The sequence below is a fragment of the Xyrauchen texanus genome, chromosome 21 (assembly GCF_025860055.1).
Source record: "Xyrauchen texanus isolate HMW12.3.18 chromosome 21, RBS_HiC_50CHRs, whole genome shotgun sequence".
Lineage (NCBI taxonomy): Eukaryota > Metazoa > Chordata > Actinopteri > Cypriniformes > Catostomidae > Xyrauchen > Xyrauchen texanus.
Window position 1 is genome coordinate 7,897,934 of NC_068296.1, and position 15,283 is coordinate 7,913,216.

Sequence of the window (15,283 nt, forward strand, 5' to 3'; positions counted from 1 at the left end):
TATGCGCCATTTCAATTATTGCGCACGGCTAGATGGAGCTGTCTGCTGCCAAGATTTCCCATGTAAACAGGAGGGGAGGCTCACAGAAACTCAGTTTTAAATCACAGGAACGGAATGTTACAGTACATTTTAATTTCTTTACAACAGACAAACACAAGAGTTGCGTTGGGCATTATCTGTGCCAAAGTGTGCATAACTGTCCCCTTCTCCCCGTGCAGGTGCGCGCATGGGCTAGCTGATTAGCCTATTTATACGAATGTTTGTTTATTTGCGTGTAAATAACTGAATAATTGATGTTGCGTTAAGACCTGTATTTACCGTATATCTCATGAGCAAGACGGATGCTCGTTGTATTTTCGTGATGTATGGCGCCTACCAGTGTGAGTTTGGAGAAACAACAACCAGAGAGACTTCTAGCTGTAGCCCAAGCAGGGGAATAGAATAGAATAGAATAGAATAGAATATAGATGGTATGGCAACCAAAGACAATTCTGGCTTTTTTCCAACCTTGAAAGCTAGAATGTAATATAATGTAGAAGGTATGGCTACTAGAAAATACTATTCTGTCTGTTTTCCAACCTGGAAAGCTAGAACAGAATATAACAGAATAGAATACCAAATTGCCATAGTCATGATAATAAATAGTAATGTATTTTTTTCTTAACATATGAACACACACACACGATAAAGCCCCTCCTGGTTGCCCCAGCACAGCAGAACAAAACTCGCCCTGCGGCAAGAATTTGTGTTCCTCAGAACATTCCATCCAGAGAGGAAGACTGTTCCGTTATTAGTATAATAACTCTGCAGTACGTTCAATTACACTAGTATGCAGAAGATGTTGTAAATTTAAAGATTTAAACAGCTAACAAAGTGGCCCTAGGTGTTTTAGTTGCTTTCAGTTAATTACTTTAATTTATGGATTTTACCACAGTGTCTGTGAGAGGAAAAAGATGGGTGGGTCAGATTCAATGTTATGATACACACTGAACTCCACAAACTGTTGTGGCGAGGAATGAGGATCTAAACGCAGCTTTTAATGAAACAAAAGATACTCAAGCTAATTTAGAATAAAAGGAAGCTTAACATAGAAAACCAGGCACAGAACATGACAACACATATGAAGACGGAAAGAAACCAGGGAAAAGGGAAAACAATCAGGGGGAAACCAATCATAAAAAGAACTACAAAGGACTACAAAACTAACAGGAAGGGGGAACTAAACAAGGATTTCAAAATAAAAGTTTAAGCAAAGAAACAGGGAATACGTTAAAGGAGCGGATTCCAGACGCTCCCAAAAAAAATTGTCCATAGGATGTCGGGGGAAGGGGGAAACAGGCAGTTCAAGGAGGCACAAGGGGCAAGGAGAGCAGAGGAACAAGGCAAAGTCAGAGAGGCTTGAGACCAAGGCGGAGCCGGAGGGATGGAGAACCGGGGTGACGCTGCAGGCTCGGAGGACCAAGCTGGAGCCAGATGTTCAGAGGGCTGAGGTGGAGCTGGGGGCTCAGAAAACTGAGGCAGAGAAGGTGGGAGTGAGGACCAAGGTGGAGCCAGAGACCAAAGAGGCGAGAGCAGATCAGGCTGATGGCTAGGAGACCAAGGAGTCCACCTCAGGGTAGGGACTGAGTCAGGAGGCCTGGTAGGCAGCCACAGGGTCGAGACAGGGTCAGTAGGCCTGGGAGATAGCCACAGGACAGGGACTGGGTCAGGCGGTGGAGCCGCTGGAGGAGGGGTGGGTGGATCCACTGGCAGAATAGCCTCTCGGGGAGCGGGTGGAGCCTCTGGTAGAAGAGTCTCTGGGGGAGCTGCGGAAGACTCTGTGGGCAGAGGCTAGAGACTAAGAGTCCTGGATGACTGGGCAGGGACCTCTGTTGTCGTGAGCACTGGCAGTGACCTCCATGGTCATGAGCACTGGCAGCAACTGGGGAGAAGGTGTCCTTTTCATTCTCCTTTTCTGGACAGCTGGGAGTGTAGTCACGGGAGCGGTCGAGGCCACAGGCATAGGCGCTGGCTCGTTGGCCGTGGCAAGCATGGGCATTTACGTTTGAAGGTATTTACATTTGAAGTGAAATTTTTGGAGGGATTATAGGCAGAGATGTGAAGCTTATAATTTTTTAAAAGCACTAACATGAATTATTCTGTTAAAACTTGTTCATTATTTAAGTAAAGTTGCTTAAATCATTGTTTTTTTAACAGTTGTTTTAGGTTTTACGGCATTACATCATTATGGCTACAAAGTTGTAAAATTGGATACAAGATTACACAGAACAGTTTACATGAAATTTTACAAAATCATGTTATGTTATGGCTATACTTCTGAAACAGTGAGTATTTTAAAGTTTACGGATTGGCCATTGTTAGTGCCTCACTATAACCCACATTTTTGCTTTTTTTTTAAGAAACGAAATTTATTTTTGTGGTAAATCAACATTATGCCACAAATGCCGTCAATAAAGATGAACTTGTATTGAACCCAGCATATAGTTTAAGATTCAGCACTAGGTGTAGGTATTCAGGTAAGCAAATTAGTAGCATTGATTATGTTAACACCTTTGTACAAAAGCTCAGATTTCCTTCTTTCGATCGAAGCACATACTCTTTGGAACATTCTCAAACCATGCTGGATAACATGGCTCAATAGAATTAGTTCATGTTAACTCGAGTACATGCTGTCATTAAAGCAAATAATACCAAATAATAATGTACATTTTACAAAGAAACTTGATTCAAATTAATTTGTTATGCTGATAATATTATTTGTAATTAACAATTTTGTATTAAATTAGAAAAGAAAGAGAAATAGATGTATTTTCATTATTGATCATACTGTATAATGTACATGAATACCATGTTACATTTCAAATTCAGAGGGCAGAGTTTAGATTCTACAAACATGTTAATAAAACAAGAGTTGTGTAAAATATATTTTGATTGGATTTCTTTTCAGATCACTTATGGATTTCCATCCAACATTTGTATTGGAAATTATGGAATCTTGATGCTTTTACCAGTTTTGATTGAACTGTGCTATTTATAAAAAATGTGAATCTGATAAAATTATCTTTTCATCGAATTAAAGAACGATTCTTCTTTCACAGTTTATGAATGGTGGATCATCTGGTAGAAAGTGTGTTGAATTTTGAATGTCTCCTAAATAGATTTTAAGAGAAGTCTAGAGCAGAAATCTTAAACTTCACTCTTTTGTAATCATTCAGCAAACGTCTTTTGGTTTGTTGGATGCGTTTGCTGGAAAAGTGTGCTTGTATTTTTCTCTTTAAAATAAATGACACTAGCTTTTGATATTATATCTAATATTCAGACATTAGGTAAGGCCATGTTTTGTGTACAAAAACCATGGGGCCATACTATAAACACATCCATGCAAAAATCACACTTATTTCTTCTACGCTACTTCCGCGCAACAAGACTTCTCTCAAGCGTTCCATAAATACGTTTACACACACAAACACTCATGCTTCCCTTTTCTGGAAAATTATAAACTGAGGGGTTTTAAGGTCTCTTAGTAACCTGTAACACCTGTCTTCACTAATTAGCTCAAACCATATCAATTAGCACAGAAGTGGGTTGTATCAGTGTCCCTTTATAGGTGCGTTCACAATTAGAATGCATGGGTAATTAAAAACGAATTGCCTAGCAGCCTCTTTTTAATGCTGCACTTTTGACCCTGGGTGAGTGAAGTTAAAAAGAAGCTTGCTGCTAATTATATACTTGTCCATTGTGAAAACTTAGTGTCACTGCCAAACCAAGGAACTTCCTTTTGGTCAAGGGGCAAATTCGCCTATCAAAGTTTTCCTAACTTAAAATCCACATGGGGAAATTCTTCTCCACCGAAGTCTCGTGCAGAATTTACGATTGCGCAGATTCCCAATGAGATGACTGTATTTTGCCATGCAAGATCACTCTGCAGCCATATTTGTAACCCCTCCAGGCCAGGTCAGCGTAAATCGAAAATAGTAGGTTGACTTTTCTTTAGCTAGAATTAGTCTGTGCTTACCGAAGTTCGAAACACTGCCACTAGTGCCCAAAGCGGTGTTTGTGTTGTAGGGCTACTTGCAGAGGCCTGTACAATGAAGTTCACTGAATGAACTCAGGGTTTCAGGTTGACAAATTTCAGCTCAACAACTTTCTCTGTCAACTCATGCTTCGATCCTGACTTTAAGATTAGATTACGTGCTCGTGCACATCCAATCATGTGAGAGAATGCGATTAACTTCTCACGAGAGGATTTACCTCTGTTGAATGTTGATGATTATGAAAATAAGAATTTAAATTCATTTAAACAGTGCTCAAGACATTGTTTTAAAAATATTTTAAAAAAGTAAATGCATGATTTAAAAAGATTTCAGCATGAAATCATGAAGACATAAAATACATGATTTACACAGTACAAGGGATAAATATAAAATTATGAAGCAATTTAATTAATTTACTCAACAAGAAGAAACAACGGCTGTTACAAGAGCTATATCCCGCTGTTCCCACTAGAAGCTATATCATATTTACCATGACCATTATTTTTGTCTCGCCACATGCTTGCTACTACTGAGGATTACAGAAATGTTTCCCATGCAGACTATAGGAGAGTTTTTCAAGGGCTACCACCCGCCCTAATCTGAAAGCCACTCATCAATTGGAGGCTTTCTGGAAGATTTTCAACTTTTCACAATCACATGTCTGACCAACATGATGCAGCTCTGTATCCACTGTGATTCAGTTTTATTTTAACATGACTTAAAGGCAGAGGGTCACCAAGAATGTATAAACTCGGACAGAAATCATACTGAGTCTGTGATATCTTTAAAATATAATCATGCACCTCTCTCCAAAAATGCTGGACTGCTGAGCATTGCCATAAGACATGAAATCGGTTGCCCTCCTCTCTCTGGCATTGCCAACATTCAGGATTATCCTTGAAACCCGCTCTAAACAGCCTTCTGGGTGTCTAATAGAATCTGTGTATCATTTTTAATTGTATGAGACGTGTTCTAATATCTCTAGAAATAAATTCCCAGTGAGGCACCCAAATCTTTTTCTCAAATTATCTTAACCGTAGAAATAATATTTTGGCCCATTTGACTAATAAGTAAGGAATACTATTTAGATCCCTCATGGCCAGTACCCATGATATTCCAAATCATCTCGAGAGTGTTACCCCTGGGAACAGGTGGGGGAGGGGGAGGGGGAGGGGGAGGGGGGGGGGTGGCAAAAATACTTGTGAGCATGTGTCTCATCTGTAGATATCTCCAGAACTGATCGTTAGACAAGCTGAATTTTGTTTGTCTTTCAAAAGATATCAATGCATCATCCTCTTAAAGATCTTACAGAATATTGATATTTTTATATACCCGTTCCTTCCATAGCACAGGTGTTCCACCTATTAACAAATTTGGACTGACTCAGATAGCAGACAAAGGGCTTAAAAAGTGTCAATCCCAAAAATACAAGAGGTCTTCTTCTAAACTGTTTGGAGATGGGAAATAATTGGATGATTACGCACTGGTAATGATAGTTTTGTTATAAATAAGGACTCAAATGGTATAAGCCCAAACAGATTTTTCCATGGCTAGCCATGGGGGAGCTCGCTCTGGAGGTAACATCCATTGTCCCAGGTGCCTCAGACCAAATGCATAATGATACAGAGATAGCTTGGGGAGACCTAGTCCTCCCCTCTCAACCGGGAGCTGCAGTTTCCCTAGCTGCATTCAAGGCTTCTTCCCATTCCACAAAAACTGTTTACATATCCTGTCAAATATACTGAAATATTTTGAATGGACAGTGACAGGCAGGGAGCTTAAAACATAATTACTTTGGGTTTGGAGTTCATTTTTAATACATTGACCTTGCCCCAAAGGGAAAGAAAAAGGGGGGCCCATCTCACTGTGTCAGCTGAAAATCTTTCCAATTGTGGGGAGAGGGGGGGCGGGGGGTGACTTTAACAATATCCTTAAAATGATGGAGAAAAGTAATTCCTAAATACAGAATGCCCTTGTCAGGCCATTTAAGTGCACAGGTCTGAAACAATGGATTTGGACAATAAACAGTCAGGGCCAGAGCCTCTGACTTAGACCATTTTACCTTGTACCCAGAGAATTTAGAGAAATTATTGATCGTGCTAAGTAGTGCTGGAAGTGAATTAGTTGGGTCAGTGACAAAAAGAAAGATATCATCAGCATAAAGCATACGTTTCTGAACTGAGCCCCACGCAACTACCTCATGGAAGCTGGTATTTCCTCGTATTGCCAGAGCTAAGGGTTCCAATGCCAATCAAATTTAGCAATTACACTGTTTGCAGACCAGCCTCTGGGTGTTTATATAACAGCTTCACCCACTTTATAAATATTGGGCCAAATCCAAAAGCTTCTAATGTTGTGAACAAGTAAGACCACTCAACACAATCAAAGGCCTTCTCAGCATAAAGTGATACTGCAGCAATAGGAGAGCTATCATTCCATACATGAAGTGTCTGATATTATCAGAAGAGTGCCTATTTTGTATAAAGCCAGCCTGATAAGGATGTATTAGAGCCAAGATTATATTTTGTAAATGGTTGGCAAGAATTTTAGAAAGTATTTTGATGTCTAAAGGAATCAATTAAATTGGTCGATAGCTGGAACAATCAATTGGGTTCATCTCCTTCATTAAAATGACTGAGATCAAGGCCTGGTACAAAGTTGGGGGTAGCACTTGCCTGTCAAAACCTTCTCATACATATCTTTAAATAGGGGTGTTAATTCTGGGGAGTAACATTTACAAAATTTGGCTGTAAATCCGTCCGGTCCTGGAGAATTCCCTGCTGTTACATTTTTATCACTTCTGAAATTTCATTCTCTGTTATGGGAGAATCAAAGCGCTCCCGTTGATTCTCTCTGAGAGAAGGGATATTAAGTCCACTGAGGGAATTTTTTATTTTCTTCCCCAGAGGAGCTGCTGCAAGAAATGTAAAGATTTAGATAGAAATCCCTGAATGCAGCATTATTATCCATGGCCTTGATTGCAAGGCATCCCCCAGGGGGCTGAATAGCACATATTGAGGCAGAGGATTCCTTATGTTTAATATATATTTTCCCTGCTTTATCTCTAGATTCAAAGACTTTTGCCTAATTCTGAACAAGTCAAATTCCACCTTCTGAGTAAGGATATTATTATATTGATACTTTAGTTGTGATAAGACTCTAAGGTTACATTGGTTCATTCTCTGTTTAAAATTATTTTCTGCTTCTTTGATCTGCCCCTCCAGTACAGACAATTTATCGCACTCTAACTTTTTCTTAGCTGAGGTGTACTGTCCCCTCTAATATATGCTATTAGCACCTCCGATGCCAACCCTTCTGATTGGGCTGAATTTAGGTTAATAGATAAATAAAATTCGATTTGGTCTTTGAGTAAATATGTAATGCAGGGAGATGTAACAAGGCTGAATTGAACCTCCATCTGTATGATCTTTTAATAGTGTTCAATGGTATAAGATCAAGAAATACTGTTCTGAAATCAATATGTTGCTAATTGTACAGTTTAGCATTGAGGGTACAATGGTCATAGAAATAAAAAATTATCAATATGTGAAAATGTGCTATGTGGAGACGAAAAGAAAGTATAATCTCTGCCAGGTCCAAAGAGGTACACCCTTGTTTTAGCATAAGGCTGATCTAGGGGCATGTGTGCCACATTCATATCTATTTTATGGTATACTACCAGCTAGTATACCAAAAAGCATTTTTAGACAATGGAGCAAACTACTTTGTAAATATATATGGAATAATAGGAAACCTAGTATTAGTCTTAAAATTCTTAAATTGTCAAAATTGCTTGGAGGACTAGAATTCGCAAATTAAAAAAAATATTATAAAGCTGCTCAAATTCAACATAATTTTTGATTTGGATGGTCAAAGAATCTAAAGTCATCAAATGGGTGAATATCCCTGCTTCATCAGTTATCAAATGGGTGAATATCCCTGCTCCTGTATGGAGTGGTGGTGGTGTAGTGGACCAAAGCGCATAACTGGTAATCAGAAGGTTGCTGGTTCGAGCCCCACAGCCACCACCATTGTGTCCTTGAGCAAGGCACTTAACTCCAGGTTGCTCTGGGGGGATTGTCCCTGTAATAAGTGCACTGTAAGTTGCTTTGTATGAAAGTGTCTGCCAAATGCATAAATGTAAATGTTCCTACCCAAAATAAGCAACACATTTAAATCAATAGATAATGTTTTTATTAATAGTACTTTTAGAATTTGGTTAGAAAACAAGATAAATGTTAAAAATAAGAAATATATAGTTCATTTACAAGAAATTGCTAAAGATCCAAATAGATTAGATAATACATTGAAGTTTTGGGCAGATAGAGGTCTGAAAAGATATCACCAACTGTTCACTGATAAAGGAATACCTTTTCAAACCTAGCAAAAAAAGTATGCCTTGCAGCAACGCTGATAATGCAGCACATACGTGAATTGAGCGCTGACACACTTCACAACACAATGACACGTGAAATCGAGCTTGCGTAGCATTCATGTACATGCGTAGAGTATGTTTGGGCCTTTACCCTGCCATCCTGTGTTTTGGAAATCTGCCCCTGGGCAGCTATTTGCTAATAATACAATATACAGCTCCTATTTGCTTGAATGGGACAAGACTGAAATCTCCAAACCTGCTGGTCAGGATTACAATAAAAAACATACACTGATCAGCCACAACATTAAAACCACATGCCTAAAATCGTGTAGGTCCCCCTTGTGCCACCAAAAGAGCTCTGCCCCATTGAGGCATGGACTCCACAAGATCTCTGAAGGTGTCCTGTGGTATCTGGCACCAAGAAGTTAGCAGCAGATCCTTTAAGTCCTGGAAGTTGTGAGGTGGGGCCTCGAGTGGATCGGACTGGTTGGTCCAGCACATCCCATAGCTGCTATGTAGGTTTTGAGGCTAAGTCAACACCTACAACTCTTTGTCATGTTCCTCAAACCATTCCTGAACAATTTGTGCAGTGTGGAAGGGTGCATTATCCTGCTGAAAGGCTAGCCTTTGCTTCCCATGTGCATCAATTAGTCTTGGGTGCCCATGACCCTGTCACCGGTTCACCGGTTGTGCTTCCTTGGACCACTTTTGGTAGGAACTAACCACTGCATACCGGGAATACCCCAAAAGACCTGCCGTTTTGGAGACGCAGTCTTCTAGCCATCACAGTTTGGCCCTTGTCAAAGTCGCTTACACATGAAATTCAAGAACTGACTGTTCACTTGCTGCCTAATATATCCCACCCCTTAACAGGTGCCACTGTAACGAGACAATAAATGTTTTTCACTTCACCTGTCAGTGGTTTTAATATTGTGGCTTATTAGTGTATTTAAAATCCACAATAAAACATGGCAACAATTTTTAGGCTGGTCCAGCTAATGAGCATTCACATTCTCAAGTTAAGTGACAATGTCGATATTAATAAGGTGATTAACTATTTTAGCTGTAAGGTGGGACTACACTCACCATATTTAGTGTTACAATTTCTCCCTTTCATATCTATTCGAGTGGGCCATCTTCTTCCCTTGTAATGTCTCTGGTTGTACATACCAAACATCACCAGAAGAGGGCGATAGAGAGAAAGAGAGAAAAATAGTGTTCCAAAACAGAAATAAAAACACCTGTCAAATGGAGCAGTGATATCACCCTTCATTCAAAACATTGCACATTATGGGTCAGTTGCAGGACCAATGTAAACAGTGAGATATATTACTATAATTACTGATCTTGGTTAGTTCAGTAGGACAATTTGGCGCAAACGAAGCTAGGAAACAATACTGTAAGATATTCTTCCTTCATGATTCATGTTTTAAATGGTGTCAGTGTTTCCAGTTTCCAGTTGCAAAAATAATAATTTATGTAGCTGTCAACAGAACACAACAACAATGTTAGGACACACACAAAAAATAAATTGAAAAGCATTTTGTGACTTCCCATGGTACGCCATAGCAGACATGTTGTACACGTTGTCATTTTTTCTCATTGAATATCCTGTGTCTCTCGGAAATACGTCACATTTCTTAAGTAAAATGGTTTCATGATAACTTCAGTGGCAGAGTATAATGCAGCCAGTGTGTGTTCAAATCATTCCCGAAGTTTGTGTGTGCAGAGGTTGTTTGTTTGTGTGTGTGTCTCCGTCACTGTTGGAATTTTGCATTTTCTCTGAAACCTCTCAATCATGTGTGTTTTAAGAGAGAGACAAAGACCATGCCTTGGGCATATTTTTCCATCCTTGTATATTTTTCAGCTAATCCCCCCCACTCTTTCCACCTCCTTTATTTCATTCTTTTCCTCCTGGTTTCTGTTCCCTCAGGCATACAAAGGTTCAAGCGAGAGGCGGATTTACTCTGCCAGAGGCCTCAGAGTTTCCTTTCACTGACTGTCTGTTCACAAATGCACTTTACTTGGAGCAAAAAACCCTCTCCTTTCTTTTTCTTTCTTTCTTTCTTTCTTTCTTGCTAATGCATATTCAGAAAACATTAAGTGAAGAATACTCAAATGGCCTACTGTATCTCCTAAATAAATGTAATTAAATTGAATTATGCAGTTGTTTAACAACACTAGGGTCAATTATTTTCATGGTTGTTAATAGCATGTCTTTCATACTGGTCACAGAACAATACCAACATTTCTGGATGAAGTATATAAGGAAATATATTCATACTTCACACCTGCATACCCAAAGAATGTACTTTATTAACGGCCGAGAAGTTCTTCATCAAATTCAGTAGGCTACATACTTTGAAAGTATTCGGATGCAGCTGAATCTCGTGTCTCTCTCTGGCCGTGGGCATGTCTCTGATAACTGCTGTCTGATTGTCTCTTTAAAAGTTCCTTGTTCTAAAAGCAATTCTCTGGACTCCAGTATTAATTTAGTGCTGTAAGGGAGACCCATCTATCCTAACCTGGACGATTCTGTCCTGCGGTCTGATGGGGACGTTTCTGCCCCCCACAGCAACTTGTCACAGTGACTGATGGGACTAGAGGAAGTCCAAACCTCCCAGAGAGAGATGCCCCAATGAAAGAATCTTTCTTTATGAACAAAAGACTTACCAAATATATTACCATGTTTTATTTATTTATTTCTTTTTGAAAAGTGGTTTTCTGGTCTTAGATGGTTTAGTTGAGAGATAACCTTAGGCTGGTTTAAGATGGCATACATAATAATGTTTTTTTTTTTGGACATAAAAAAAGCTTGCGCTAGCAACGACTCCTATTTCAATGATACCTGTCAATAAGGGACATTTGTTCATGTTATTAAAAAAAAAAACATCTTGTATGTGATTGTATGTACGCATCCTGCTCAATAACCCTGAAGAAAATTAGCATTTTCGAGCCATTGGTTCCCTTGGGATTTTCCATAGAATTTTTTATAATTGCAGTTTTTGATTTATGAGTAAAATAAGGTTGGATGTTTTGTTCTATACATACCTTACACACAGTCATCCCTCAAACGTGATTTTTGAAGCCACATTGAAGCAACATACTTTAAAGTTTGAGGGGTGACTATGTATTTTAGGCTGTATAAATTTCAAGTATCCAAGTAATTAAAAAAAACAAACAAAAAAAATAAAATATATATATATATATATATATATATATATATATATATATATATATATATATATATATATATATATATATATATATATATATATATATATATATATAATTTTACCACAGACCTTATTTTACTCATAAATCTAAAACTGTCATTATAAAAACCCATAAGAAAATCCAGAGGGAACACATGGCTCGAAAATAGACCTTTTTTCACAGACTGTGATGACCCATTTCCACCTTATTTAGCAGCGTAAATGTAGTTAACTTTTTTAAATGGCAATTTTTTTTATTAAGTAGTATAAGTTTATAACTTTATGCTTTGTATTATATTACCCTGGAATTAGTTAAAAAAAATGAATTAGCTCATCTGCGAGGGGGTTCCTAGTACAGCCGCTGAGAGAGTGATCGTAAATTTGGCATCTCCCATTTTACGTCTTCCTCAGCTCTCTATTTTCTTTTCTTTTTTGGAAAGTCACTCAAATGTAATAGTCGATTTTTTATTTTGCTCTTGGAGCAAATAGGTATATGAAAATAATATTTGCTGTGATCTCCCATTCTCCCAAAACCCAGAAGTGTGAAAAAGGTCTATCAGCCTTCCGGGTTCACCTACAAATTGACATTACGGCTGAACAGCTCTATTACATAACTAGTTCTGCCACCCTGTTGCTACAGTGCATCATTGCACATGTTTAACCCTTGAGTCACATGCATTCACTGAAAAAAGAAAGGTTTTTCTCTTCCATGAGGATAATGACAAAAATGCAGCAACTCAAAGCACAATGCATACACTGATGTTCATAAATGACATATATTGTGGTTTTAAAGAGGACAGTTTTAAATTTAAAGTGATCAAAAGTGGATTTACTACCTACATATCTAACAGCATTTGGGGACAAATCTGACACCAGAATTTAGCTAAATCTGACAAAAACTCCCTTTTGGTATGTCCTCAATAGTAAAAATTGTTAATAATTTTTTTTTTTTTACATTTTATAAAAATAATAATAATAATAATAATAAAACAGTTTGGTTCCTCCCCTTTTCTCAACAATTTGGAATACCCAATTTGGTTGCTAAGTGAAGGGCAAGTCTTAATAAATGATTGTGGTCATCAATATGATGCCATAAATGCTGTCGATTAAGCTTAACTTGTATTGAACCCGGAATATTCCTTTATGTGTTAATTCATACTCCAGAGAAAGTTACTCCAGAAGGGGATCTAGTTATTTTCACTGGACAGAAGACATAACAGAATCAGACTGCTGTGCATCATGACTCTTCAGTGGGACACTTCAACCCCTGGCACCATCTCTGCTCCATCTCTCCATGTCTCTGTTCGTCTCATTACTGGCAGAAAGTTTTTCATGCAGCACTTGAGTTTGAATTCAGTGTGTCTTTGAGCCCTCCACCATTAAATGAGCTCTTTCTCGCTCTCTGTCTGTCTTTCTCTCTGACATCAGGGCAGATAGTCATCCATCTAATCAGTGATGTGTGTCTTGTGTTATCTTAAGTAAGTTCTTGACTCAAGCTGCTGAAATGAGCTCAAGGCATTTACTCAGGTATAGTAATAGTTCACCCCAAAAATGAAAATTCTGTTATTATTATCTCACCGCCATGTCATTCAAAACCCATACTTGTATGTAGGGACCATGCCTGTCAAGCTACATAAAGGACAAAAACACATATGAATATTATTTCACCATACTCATCAATTCTTCATTATGTTCGCTTACAATTAGGGAGAGAATCTGTAATACTGTATTTGAATGATGCCTTGCATCATAAAAATTCTCAAATGATTTGAAGAGTAAGTAATCCAATTAAATGCATTCTCAGCCTCGTTTATATGCAGCAAGATGTGTCAGTATCCTCAGGAGCTGATGTGTTTTACTTACAGATTCAAGTAACAAGACACCATAATCATCTAAAGCCGCTACTGTCAAATCATCTAGAGTGTGAATGTCTCTCACACGCAGGGCATTGTGCAGTGTTAGTAAAACCTTATCAAAGTGCTTTGTTATGTCTTGAACTTTATATTTAATAATGTAACAATATATGATGATTGTAACCATTAGTGAGAAATGTCTAAAAAATGTTTTGAGTAAAATTGAATAATAGTATATTTGACAGCATTTTACAATTATTCTTCCTTGAATTTCAAAAGGTAATTACTTTTAAATCATTACTGCACATTTCTATATGGTTCTATATATTCTATATTACACAAAAGTTGCATTTAGCAGATGTTTTTATTCGAAACAACATACAATTCAGGCTCTTTTGGGTAAAATAAAGTTCTATGAAATTTGTATTTTTTGGTTAAAAACTCAATGTACTCCAAAAGCGTGGTTGCAGAGGTACAGTTTTCCTTGATCTGTCAAGAGTAAAATATTTATTATAATGAATATAGGCCTATATTACCTTTTGCCTATTGTTAAAATAAGTCATCAAACAACATGTTTTGACAATGATAACAAATTTGATTAAAATAAATGTATAGGGAACAATGTGGCCAAAGGCCCCCTGGGTAAAAGGCTCTTTTGATGTGTTCTTCTAAATCATTAAATAGTGACAAAAATTCCATCACGCTTTCCTAAACACCTGTTTGCCACTAATTCCACTACAAAAAAAACTCCTGATACACGTGGTCATTGTTTGCAATGATTAACGTTGATTTTGAGTTCATTTAAACTGAAACAGTTATCTTCAAAGTCCAGCCCCCATGAGGTTATAAGTGGCCCGCCGATGTAACACTTAAATCATTATCATGTGTGTATTTTCAACTGAATTACGTGATCTGAAGTGATAATACTTCTGCTTTCATGTGGCGAATTAATTTCACCCAGGAAGACAGGGGGCGCTCACTTGATGCTAAATATGTGCATAGAATAAGTTACTAAATGCCATGTGTCTGAAATCGTGTACTGTCGTGTACACGCTTTGATCGTATTTGATGAAGGACAAACTTTTCGGCCGGTAAAACAGTGGCTGACTTTGGAATGGCATACTACCCATAATACTCTTATTACTTCTGCCATATCTGGCTAGGGCAGAACTGATTACTTGAGCATAAATTCTTTTTTACTTCATGACTTTTTTTACAGAATACATGCTGTAAAATGTAATTTGTAATATTCCGTTAGATTACTCAAGACCAGTAACGTAATCTAAATACTTTGGATTACTTCTTTAGCACTTGTATATTTTTTTTTATTTATTTTGACAATAAAAACACTGCCAGTACAGGAAGACAAAATGCACATGTTAAAATCCAAATAAATATAAACATAAATATCTTATGCAGTGTTGTTTCTAAAAAAAAGATTAATCAAATAGATCTTGTTTAAAGGATTTTTAGATTTTTACAGGAAAACAATACAAAAATTATTATCAAGAATACTATTTTTGCCCTAATATCAAAGGTCTTACTGGAAATCCAACGTGATGATCCAACGGGAATTTTCTTGATAAAAAACATGTCCATGAAAATTGTCTAGAAATAGCATTTTAGCTTTTAGCTTAGCGTAAAGCTGACAATTTACACAAGGTTTATTTCTATTTCTTCTGCTCCAAACGTACTTCAAACTTCTCTGTCTACTCGTATGAATGTAACACATAAATGTTGTGATCCAAAGTGCATTTGAAACACTTTCTTGTGATATGGATAAATGTTTTCCATCTAAATATTGTG